Below are 11,729 nucleotides of genomic sequence, written 5' to 3'. Positions count from 1 at the left end.
ACCTAGAGGATTGTCTTAGATGTTTTATGATTTAGGATAGATGGAATTGGGAAAGGGAAAGAAAAGGGAACAACACTTTTTTAGTTTTTACACACTTTTTTAGGATGTCCTCTTTATCTAATGGTTACGGCATTGTGTTGCCACGTGGGAGACCCGGATTCAAATCCCACCGGTTTACACCTAACAGTGGGATACAACACGTGCTTCACTCCGCCCAAAGAACGGCCTAAACTGGTTGTTTACCATCCCCATACGTCAGACCCTCCATCTACAAACAGACAAACAGGACGGAGTTGAGAGAGCTCAAATAAAGACCTCTTCCAACGACCACCACTGGAGCTGCAGCACCTCTGACCTCTTCAAATAAAGACCCCCTCCAACGACCACCTCTGACCTCTTCAAATAAAGACCCCGTCCAACGACCACCACTGGAGCTGAAGACCTCTGACCTCTTCAAATAAAGACCCCCTCCAACGACCACCACTGGAGCTGAAGACCTCTGACCTCTTCAGTCTTCATCCAGCTGTTTTCTGGGGCTCTCGCTGTGAGACTGAAATCCGCCATTTTAGTTGACCTTCCTCCATTTTGTCATTCTGTGGAGTGGAAGTGACCATCAGCCATTGCATTCTTTTTCATTTTTTATTTTTATGGAGTTCCAAGGAGTGGAGGAATGGTTCCATCACATGTAGATTTAGTCACGTGTTTTTTCTTCTTTCCATTTGCAAAGTCCCTCCTGAGTGAGAACACACATATGTTCCAAGGCTCCTGGTTGGTTGAAATGTTTTGTCAGCCATCTTAGCCAGAAATTAAAGAGATTTGCTGGACTTGTGATTACGACACAATGTTTCAAACTCAACAGCAAAAAGACACAAGGCTCTTCTCTTCGTTTCTCCGTGCAGACTCTCTGACCTGTCTGTCTGACTGACTGACTGTCTGTCTGTCTGACCTGTCTGTCTGACTGACTGTCTCTGACTGACTGTCTGTCTGTAAAGATTTCAGTATAACATGAGTGAAAAAACACGACTATTTCTTCTACTGTAAATGTACATATGATTCTTTATTGTTTTTTGGTTAGTACTGTACTCTCAGGACAGTAACACAAAAGAAGGTATCTGAAAGAGTATATGGGTAAGTTCTGTGGACTGGACACTGAAGTTGGGAATTTTGACAGCATTTCAGCAATCAAGTTCTCATTTTGCTGCAATCATGGAATCCTATGGATGGAATTCTCATAGTGTTTAGTTTCAAGAGGTTCCAGAGGTAGAACATAAGGTCACCACCATATCTCACTACTTCTCACCTTTGACCTTTTGTGACGTTCAAGAGCTCCCTCATCTCTTCATCTGGTATTTTTGCTAACAACTTGTTCTGGTCGTGACGTAACAACTTGTTCTGGACGCGACGTAACAACTTGTTCTGGTCGTGACGTAACAACTTGTTCTGGTCGCGACGTGACGTAACAACTTGTTCTGGTCGTGACGTAACAACTTGTTCTGGACGCGACGTAACAACTTGTTCTGGACGCAACGTGACGTAACAACTTGTTCTGGTCGTGACGTAACAACTTGTTCTGGTCATGACGTAACAACTTGTTCTGGTCGCGACGTGACGTAACAACTTGTTCTGGTCATGACGTAACAACTTGTTCTGGTCATGACGTAACAACTTGTTCTGGACGTGACGTAACAACTTGTTCTGGTCATGACGTAACAACTTGTTCTGGTCGCGACGTGACGTAACAACTTGTTCTGGTCGCGACGTGACGTAACAACTTGTTCTGGACGTGACGTAACAACTTGTTCTGGTCGCGAAGTGACGTAACAACTTGTTCTAGTCGCGACGTGACGTAACAACTTGTTCTGGTCGCGACGTGACAACTTGTTCTGGTCATGATGTAACAACTTGTTCTGGTCGCGACGTAACAACTTGTTCTGGTCGCGACGTGACGTAACAACTTGTTCTGGTCGCGACGTAACAACTTGTTCTAGTCGCAACGTGACGTAACAACTTGTTCTGGTCGCGACAACTTGTTCTGGTCGCGACGTAACAACTTGTTCTGGTCGCGACGTGACGTAACAACTTGTTCTGGTCGCGACGTAACAACTTGTTCTGGACGTGACGTAACAACTTGTTCTGGTCGCGACGTAACAACTTGTTCTGGTCGCGACGTAACAACTTGTTCTGGTCGTGACGTGACGTAACAACTTGTTCTGGTCGCGACGTAACAACTTTTTCTGGTCGCGACGTAACAACTTGTTCTGGTCGTGACGTGATCATCACGACGTGATCATCACGACGTGATGTAACAACTTGTTCTGGACGTGACGTAACAACTTGTTCTGGTCGTGACGTAACAACTTGTTCTGGTCGCGACGTGACAACTTGTTCTGGACGTGACGTAACAACTTGTTCTGGTCGCGACGTGACGTAACAACTTGTTCTGGTCGCGACGTGACGTAACAACTTGTTCTGGTCGCGACGTGACGTAACAACTTGTTCTGGTCGCGACGTGACGTAACAACTTGTTCTGGACGTGACGTAACAACTTGTTCTGGTCGTGACGTAACAACTTGTTCTGGTCGTGACGTAACAACTTGTTCTGGTCGCGACGTGACGTAACAACTTGTTCTGGTCGCGACGTAACAACTTGTTCTGGTCGCGACGTGACGTAACAACTTGTTCTGGTCGTGACGTAACAACTTGTTCTGGTCGCGACGTGACGTAACAACTTGTTCTGGACGTGACGTAACAACTTGTTCTGGTCGCGACGTGACGTAACAACTTGTTCTGGTCGCAATGTGACGTAACAACTTGTTCTGGTCGCGACGTAACAACTTGTTCTGGTCGCAACGTGACGTAACAACTTGTTCTGGTCGCGACGTGACGTAACAACTTGTTCTGGACGCAACGTGACGTAACAACTTGTTCTGGTCGCAACGTGACGTAACAACTTGTTCTGGTCGCGACGTGACGTAACAACTTGTTCTGGTCGCAATGTGACGTAACAACTTGTTCTGGTCGCGACGTAACAACTTGTTCTGGTCGCGACGTAACAACTTGTTCTGGTCGTGACGTAACAACTTGTTCTGGTCGCGACGTGACGTAACAACTTGTTCTGGTCGCGACGTGACGTAACAACTTGTTCTGGTCGCGACGTGACGTAACAACTTGTTCTGGTCGTGACGTAACAACTTGTTCTGGTCGTGACGTAACAACTTGTTCTGGTCGCGACGTGACGTAACAACTTGTTCTGGTCGTGACGTAACAACTTGTTCTGGTCGTGACGTAACAACTTGTTCTGGTCGCGACGTAACAACTTGTTCTGGTCGCAACGTGACGTAACAACTTGTTCTGGTCGCGACGTGACGTAACAACTTGTTCTGGTCGCGACGTAACAACTTGTTCTGGTCGCGACGTGACGTAACAACTTGTTCTGGTCGCGACGTAACAACTTGTTCTGGTCGCGACGTAACAACTTGTTCTGGTCGCAACGTGACGTAACAACTTGTTCTGGTCGCTACGTGACGTAACAACTTGTTCTGGTCGTGACGTAACAACTTGTTCTGGACGTGACGTAACAACTTGTTCTGGTCGCGACGTAACAACTTGTTCTGGTCGTGACGTAACAACTTGTTCTGGACGTGACGTAACAACTTGTTCTGGTCGTGACGTAACAACTTGTTCTGGTCGCGACGTAACAACTTGTTCTGGTCGTGACGTAACAACTTGTTCTGGACGTGACGTAACAACTTGTTCTGGTCGCGACGTAACAACTTGTTCTGGACGTGACGTAACAACTTGTTCTGGTCGCGACGTGACGTAACAACTTGTTCTGGTCGCGACGTGACGTAACAACTTGTTCTGGTCGTGACGTAACAACTTGTTCTGGTCATAACGTAACAACTTGTTCTGGTCGCGACGTGACGTAACAACTTGTTCTGGTCGCGACGTGACGTAACAACTTGCTCTGGTCGCGACGTAACAACTTGTTCTGGTCGTGACGTAACAACTTGTTCTGGTCGTGACGTAACAACTTGTTCTGGTCGCTACGTGACGTAACAACTTGTTCTGGTCGCGACGTAACAACTTGTTCTGGTCGTGACGTAACAACTTGTTCTGGTCGTGACGTAACAACTTGTTCTGGTCGCGACGTAACAACTTGTTCTGGACGTGACGTAACAACTTGTTCTGGTCGTGACGTAACAACTTGTTCTGGTCGCTACGTGACGTAACAACTTGTTCTGGTCGCGACGTGACGTAACAACTTGTTCTGGTCGCTACGTGACGTAACAACTTGTTCTGGTCGCGACGTGACGTAACAACTTGTTCTGGTCGTGACGTAACAACTTGTTCTGGTCGCGACGTAACAACTTGTTCTGGTCGCGACGTAACAACTTGTTCTGGTCGCGACGTAACAACTTGTTCTGGTCGTGACGTAACAACTTGTTCTGGTCGCGACGTGACGTAACAACTTGTTCTGGACGTGACGTAACAACTTGTTCTGGTCGTGACGTAACAACTTGTTCTGGTCGTGACGTAACAACTTGTTCTGGTCGTGACGTAACAACTTGTTCTGGTCGCGACGTAACAACTTGTTCTGGTCGCGACGTAACAACTTGTTCTGGTCGCGACGTAACAACTTGTCGTGACGTGACGTAACAACTTGTTCTGGACGTGACGTAACAACTTGTTCTGGTCGTGACGTAACAACTTGTTCTGGTCGTGACGTAACAACTTGTTCTGGTCGCGACGTGACGTAACAACTTGTTCTGGACGTGACGTAACAACTTGTTCTGGACGTGACGTAACAACTTGTTCTGGTCGCGACGTAACAACTTGTTCTGGTCGCGACGTAACAACTTGTTCTGGTCGTGACGTGACGTAACAACTTGTTCTGGACGTGACGTAACAACTTGTTCTGGTCGTGACGTAACAACTTGTTCTGGTCGTGACGTAACAACTTGTTCTGGACGTGACGTAACAACTTGTTCTGGTCGTGACGTGACGTAACAACTTGTTCTGGTCGTGACGTAACAACTTGTTCTGGTCGTGACGTAACAACTTGTTCTGGTCGTGACGTAACAACTTGTTCTGGTCGCGACGTAACAACTTGTTCTGGTCGTGACGTAACAACTTGTTCTGGTCGCGACGTAACAACTTGTTCTGGTCGTGACGTGACGTAACAACTTGTTCTGGACGTGACGTAACAACTTGTTCTGGTCGTGACGTAACAACTTGTTCTGGACGTGACGTAACAACTTGTTCTGGTCGCAACGTGACGTAACAACTTGTTCTGGACGTGACGTAACAACTTGTTCTGGTCGTGACGTAACAACTTGTTCTGGTCGCAACGTAACAACTTGTTCTGGTCGTGACGTAACAACTTGTTCTAGTCGTGACGTGACGTGACAACTTGTTCTAGTCGCGACGTAACAACTTGTTCTGGTCGTGACGTAACAACTTGTTCTGGTCGTGACGTAACAACTTGTTCTAGTCGCGACGTAACAACTTGTTCTGGTCGTGACGTAACAACTTGTTCTGGTCGCGACGTGACGTAACAACTTGTTCTGGTCGTGACGTAACAACTTGTTCTGGTCATGACGTAACAACTTGTTCTGGTCGCAACGTGATAGAAAGGAAAGGGAAGTCCACTTAGTTTTTACACACATTTTTGTTTTGTCCCAGTTTTTAAAAATTTTATATACGTTTTGATGCAGTAGAATGAATAGAACAAATAACCACTAATTAAAATCTGATTCTGCCTGTCAGGTCACTGAAGGCTAAGCTAAGCTTGGCATAGTGTGCATCAAAAATAGCACCCTATTCCCTATTTATCCCTGGTCCAAACTAGTGCACTATATCTAGTTGAAGTCGGAAGTTTACATACACTCATTAAAACTTGTTTTTCAACCACTCCACAAATTTCGTGTTAACAAACTATAGTTTTGGCAAGTCGGTTAGGACATCTACTTTGTGCATGACACAAGTAATTTTTCCAACAATTGTTTACAGACAGATTATTTCACTTATAATTCACTGTATAACAATTCCAGTGGGTCAGACGTTTACATACACTAAGTTGACTGTGCCTTTTTAAAGAGCTTGGAAAATTCCAGAAAATGATGTCATGGCTTTAGAAGCTTCTGATAGGCTAATTGACATAATTTGAGTTAATTGGAGGTGTACCTGTGGATGTATTTCAAGGCCTACCTTCAAACTCAGTGCCTCTTTGCTTGACATCATGGGAAAATCAAAAGAAATCAGCCAAGACCTCAGAAAAAAAATTGTAGACCTCCACAATTCTGGTTCATCCTTGGGAGCAATTTCCAAATGCCTGAAGGTACCAAGTTCATCTGTACAAACAATAGTACGCAAGTATAAACACCATGGGACCACACAGCCGTTATACCGCTCAGGAAGGAGACGCGTTCTGTCTCCTAGAGATGAACGTACTTTGGTGCGAAAAGTTCAAATCAATCCCAGAACAACAGCAAAGGACTTTGTGAAGATGCTTGAGGAAACAGGTACAAAAGTATCTATATCCACAGTAAAACAAGTCCTATATTGACTTAACCTGAAAGGCCGCTCAGCAAAGGAAGAAGCCACTGCTCCAAAACCGCCATAAAAAAGCCAGACTACGGTTTGCAACTGCACATGGGGACAAAGATTGTACTTTTTGGAGAAATGTCCTCTGGTCTGATGAAACAAAAATAGAACTGTTTGGCCATAATGACCATCGTTATGTTTGCAGGAAAAAGGGAGAGGCTTACAAGCTGAAGAACACCATCCCAACCGTGAAGCACGGGGTGGCAGCATCATGTTGTGGGGGTGCTTTGCTGCAAGAGGGACTGGTACATTTAAAAAAAATAGATGGCATCATGAGGCAGGAAAATTATGTGGATATATTGAAGCAACATCTCAAGACATCAGTCAGGAAGTTAATGCTTGGTCGCAAATGGGTCTTCCAAATGGACAATGACCCCAGGCATACTTCCAAAGTTGTGGCAAAATGGCTTAAGGACAACGAAGTCAAGGTATTGGTGGCCATCACAAAGCCCTGACCTCAATCCTATAGACATTTTGTGTGCAGAACTGAAAAAGCGAGCAAACCTGACTCAGTTACACCAGCTCTGTCAGGAGGAATGGGCCAAAAACTTATTGTGGGAAGCTTGTGGAAGTCTACCTGAAACATTTGACCCAAGTTAAACAATTTAAAGGCAATGCAACCAAATACTAATTGAGTGTATGTAAACTTCTGACCCACTGGGAATGTGATGCTGAAATAAATCTGCTATTATTCTGACATTTCACATTCTAAAAATAAAGTGATGATCCTAACTGACCTAAGACAGGGAATTTTTACTAGGATTAAATGTCAGGAATTGTGGAAAAACTGAGTTTAAATGTATTTGGCTAAGGTGTATGTAAACTTCCGACTTCAACTGTAGGTGTTAGGGTGCCATTTCGTATGTACACTTACTTTAGTACAGAGAGGGTATTAACGACACATTTCTAGGTTTTACCTGAAAATAAATCGAAAATCAATTCCAATATGGAAAAGGAAAAAAAGACAGTTAATTTTCAGATCAAAAGTCTGACAATGTACGATGTGGCCATGCAGTCATGTTATTTTAAAATGTAAATGTGACCATTGTTGATTGACTGTACTAGGCTGTAAGGTCTGTAATATTTTGTCTGTTACACAATTAATCATAACTGATCATGTTCCTATGATAGCTGGGGGTTGATTTAGCTAGGTCTTTTAACCACCGGAACAAACCGCAGTTATTCCAAGACGATTGCACATTCTAATTGTCCACTATGACCTAACACTTTGTTTTTAGAGCTAGTTGGTCATAAAGGGTCATTTAGCCCATGTGTTGATCACCTGCCCTGTAAAAATGTGTGTGGATGATTGGGTTGTGTTGATTTGGGCACCAAACGGAAGAGAACAGAATGCAACGGGGAAGGACTTACCTGGGCTTTTCCAATAAGAAATGCGTTTTTTTTTTTCTTCATTTGGCGTTGCAAAAATGGTTTTTAAATATTATTATTTTTTGCTGTGTTCCCTAATGAACATGACCCTGTTCTGTTAAAAGACTGTGTCCCCTACAGAGATGAGTGTCTCTGTGACCCTTTACATTAGTTAACATGAGTGTTATTGTGCCATACTTTATGAATGAGTCTTATACTTTTATCTTTACTTTTATATAGGAAAAGCCAGTAGGAAGGTCTCTAAAAACGATGCACTAGTTTGAATGGACGAATGGAAGACTCAGAGCACAAACCGTTCTGGGACCAGGCTGTCTGGGCAACTCCTGTGGTGTAATTGTCATGCCAAACAGTAATTTGACTCTGACTGACCATAGAAGTTGGTCGTGTACCTCTGCTCAGACTTTGCAGACGCATGCCAGATCTTACAAAGCCTGGATAGCTATTTTAAGTACGAGCTAACTGCATCATATGTTATAGCAACTGGTGCCTGACGACACAGTCAATGATGTGGTACGTAACCATTGGTTGATGCGTGCAACGTCGAAAGAAAGAGGAGAGTAGGAGACTGGTAGTGGGACTGTTTGACTTAAGGTGTTTACTCCTTCCCCTTAATACTACAAAGGCAGTGGATTAGGTTGATTTTAAAACAGCCTAGATCAGGGATGGGCAACTTTGATGTGGGGTGGGAGCCACACAATCTAAACTCATCATGAGGGGCAGCAGTGGCTCTCTGGTCTGTGTACCCACACCCACACCATTGCTATTTCCCACAATTCTGCTCATTTTGCCGTAGGGTGGAGAGAAATGTTTGCCGTTTTAAATATGATATCTGAGTGAGAGTGACTAACAAAATCAATGGGGTCGCGACCACACCCGATCGGTAATTTGACCATGGCTAGACTACCTTACCAATCAAAATGTTTTATTTTTTATTTCTAACATGGGCTAATTGAGTGACTGACATAACAAGAGAGAAACTGCTGATACAAAACCAAATTTAGAAATTGGACCTTGTGTATTCTACCATTATAACTTAACATTAAGTTAATATTTTTTTTCGTACCCTTTTCACACTATTGTGCTGACTCCAACCGTACAGTTCTGGGTCAGTGTGAAAATAACAGTTCTATCGTGCTGACTCCAACCGTACAGTTCTGGGTCAGTGTGAAAATAACAGTTCTATCGTGCTGACTCCAACCGTACAGTTCTGGGTCAGAACTGTTATTTTCACACTGTCGTGCTGACTCCAACCGTACAGTTCTGGGTCAGTGTGAAAATAACAGTTCTATCGTGCTGACTCCAACCGTACAGTTCTGGGTCAGAACTGTTATTTTCACACTATCGTGCTGACTCCAACCATACAGTTCTGGGTCAGATCTGTTATTTTCACACTATCGTGCTGACTCCAACCGTACCGTTCTGGGTCAGATCTGTTATTTTCACACTATCGTGCTGACTCCAACCGTACAGTTCTGGGTCAGATCTGTTATTTTCACACTATCGTGCTGACTCCAACCGTACAGTTCTGGGTCAGATCTGTTATTTTCACACTATCGTACTGACTCCAACCGTACAGTTCTGGGTCAGATCTGTTATTTTCACACTATCGTGCTGACTCCAACCGTACCGTTCTGGGTCAGATCTGTTATTTTCACACTATCGTGCTGACTCCAACCGTACAGTTCTGGGTCAGATCTGTTATTTTCACATTGTCCTTTCCAGCACGGTTCCAGCAACAATGGTGGATATGTAACCAGGCCATATCTTGCTTTGGCTCGGTTCAGCTCGGTTGTGTGAAAATAGTCATGGGCTCTGTAGGGGACTTTCTCACATTTTGAATCCTGTATTTCACATTGCTGAATAAATGGTTGCTAAACTCATCATGGAGTTTTTCTGTAGAAAATGAAGTTGTTTTAAAAACCATACTACTGGCTAGTACACTCACAGTACTCTCACAGTACACTCACTAACCCAGACTTATTTCCTTGTAAACTTGTACAGTACTTGGGAGAATTTAGAGTTTTTTATTTGAAGATAAAAATTTTAATTTTGATACGTCTGTTACTTTACTTTTTTGTTTTGTAAATCCAGAGAAACTGTTCAGAGATGTTCATACACTATATATACAACAGTATGTGGACCCTCCCCCCTTCAAATGTGTGGATTTGGCTATTTCAGCCACAAACATTGGCTGTAGAATGGCCTTACTGAAGAGCTCAGTGACTTTCAACGTGGCACCGTCACAGGATGCCACCTTTCCAGCAAGTCAGTTCGTCAAATTTCTGCCCTGCTTGTAAGTGCTGTTATTGTGAGGTGGACACGTTTAGGAGCAACAATGGCTCAGCCGTGAAGTGGTAGGCCACACGCTCACAGAACGGGACCGCCGAGTGCTGAAGTGTGTATGGTGTTAAAATCGTCTCTCCTCTGTTGTAACACTCACTACCAAGTTCCAAACTGCCGTTGGAAGCAACGTCAGCACAATAACTGTTCGTTGGCAACTTCATGAAATGGGTTTCCGTGGCTGAGCAGCCACACACAAGCCTATGATCACCATATGCAATGCCAAGCGTCGGCTGGAGTGGTGTAAAGCTCACCACCATTGGACTCTGGAATGGTGGAAACACGTTCTCTGGAGTGATGAATCACACTTCACCATCTGGCAGTCCGACGGATGAATATGGGTTTGCCGGCTGCCAGGAGAACGCTACCTGCCCCAATGCGTACTGCCAACTGTAAAGTTTGGTGGAGGAGGAACAATGGTCTGTTTTTCATGGTTCAGGCTAGGCCCCTTAGTTCCAGTGAAGGGAAATCTTAACGCTACAGCATACAATGACATTCTAGACGATTCTGTGCTTCCAACTTTGTGGCAACTGTTTGGGGAAGGCCCTTTCCTGTTTCAGCAATGCGAGGTTCATACTGAAATAATTGTCAAGATCGGTGTGGAACAACTTAACTGGCCTGCACAGAGCCCTGACCTCAACCCCATCTAACATATTTTGGGATGAACGCTGACTGCGGGGCCTAATCGCCCAACATCAGTGCCCGACCTCACTAATGCTCTTGTGGCTGAATAGAATAGAAGTCCCCGCAGCAATGTTCCAACATCTAGTGGAAAGTCTTCCCAGAAGAGTGGAGGCTGTTATAGCAGCAAAGGGGGGACCAACTCCATATTAATGCCTTCCCAGAAGAGTGGAGGCTGTTATAGCAGCAAAGGAGGGCCCAGTTCCATATTAATGCCCATGATTTTGGAATGACATGTTCAACGAGCAGGTGTCCACATACTTTTGGCCATGTAGTGTATGTGATAAAACCTCCCCTTCTCAGTAACACTTGATTTGAAGGGTACTTATATAAGAATTACATAACATTCATCAATCATAAATTGCACATTCATAAGCACACATTCATATTAAATACTTACACACTGCTTATGAATGTTATGTATATGGTTTATGAATATTATAAAGTCCTTTTTATTTAGGTACCCTTCAAATAAAGTGTTACCAACCTTTCTGAGTTATTTATGTTCTTATCTATGCTAATTGAAATGGGATTCATTTTAAATATTTGTACAACTTTTTTTTTCTCCACCATCATGAAAATGTTAAAAACAATTAATTGTGATGGACTAACTGTGAGTTCGTAAATTCGCTCTGGCGATCTACTCCGATTTCAGAGCACTCCCGTCTGAGTGTCAGAGCGCAGAATAACTGCAGAATGGCCAGTGTCAGTAA

Source organism: Salvelinus namaycush, unplaced genomic scaffold, assembly GCF_016432855.1.
Source record: "Salvelinus namaycush isolate Seneca unplaced genomic scaffold, SaNama_1.0 Scaffold1212, whole genome shotgun sequence".
Taxonomy (NCBI): Eukaryota; Metazoa; Chordata; class Actinopteri; order Salmoniformes; family Salmonidae; genus Salvelinus; species Salvelinus namaycush.
The sequence above is the reverse complement of the archived record's forward strand: the minus strand, read 5'-3'. Positions refer to the sequence as shown.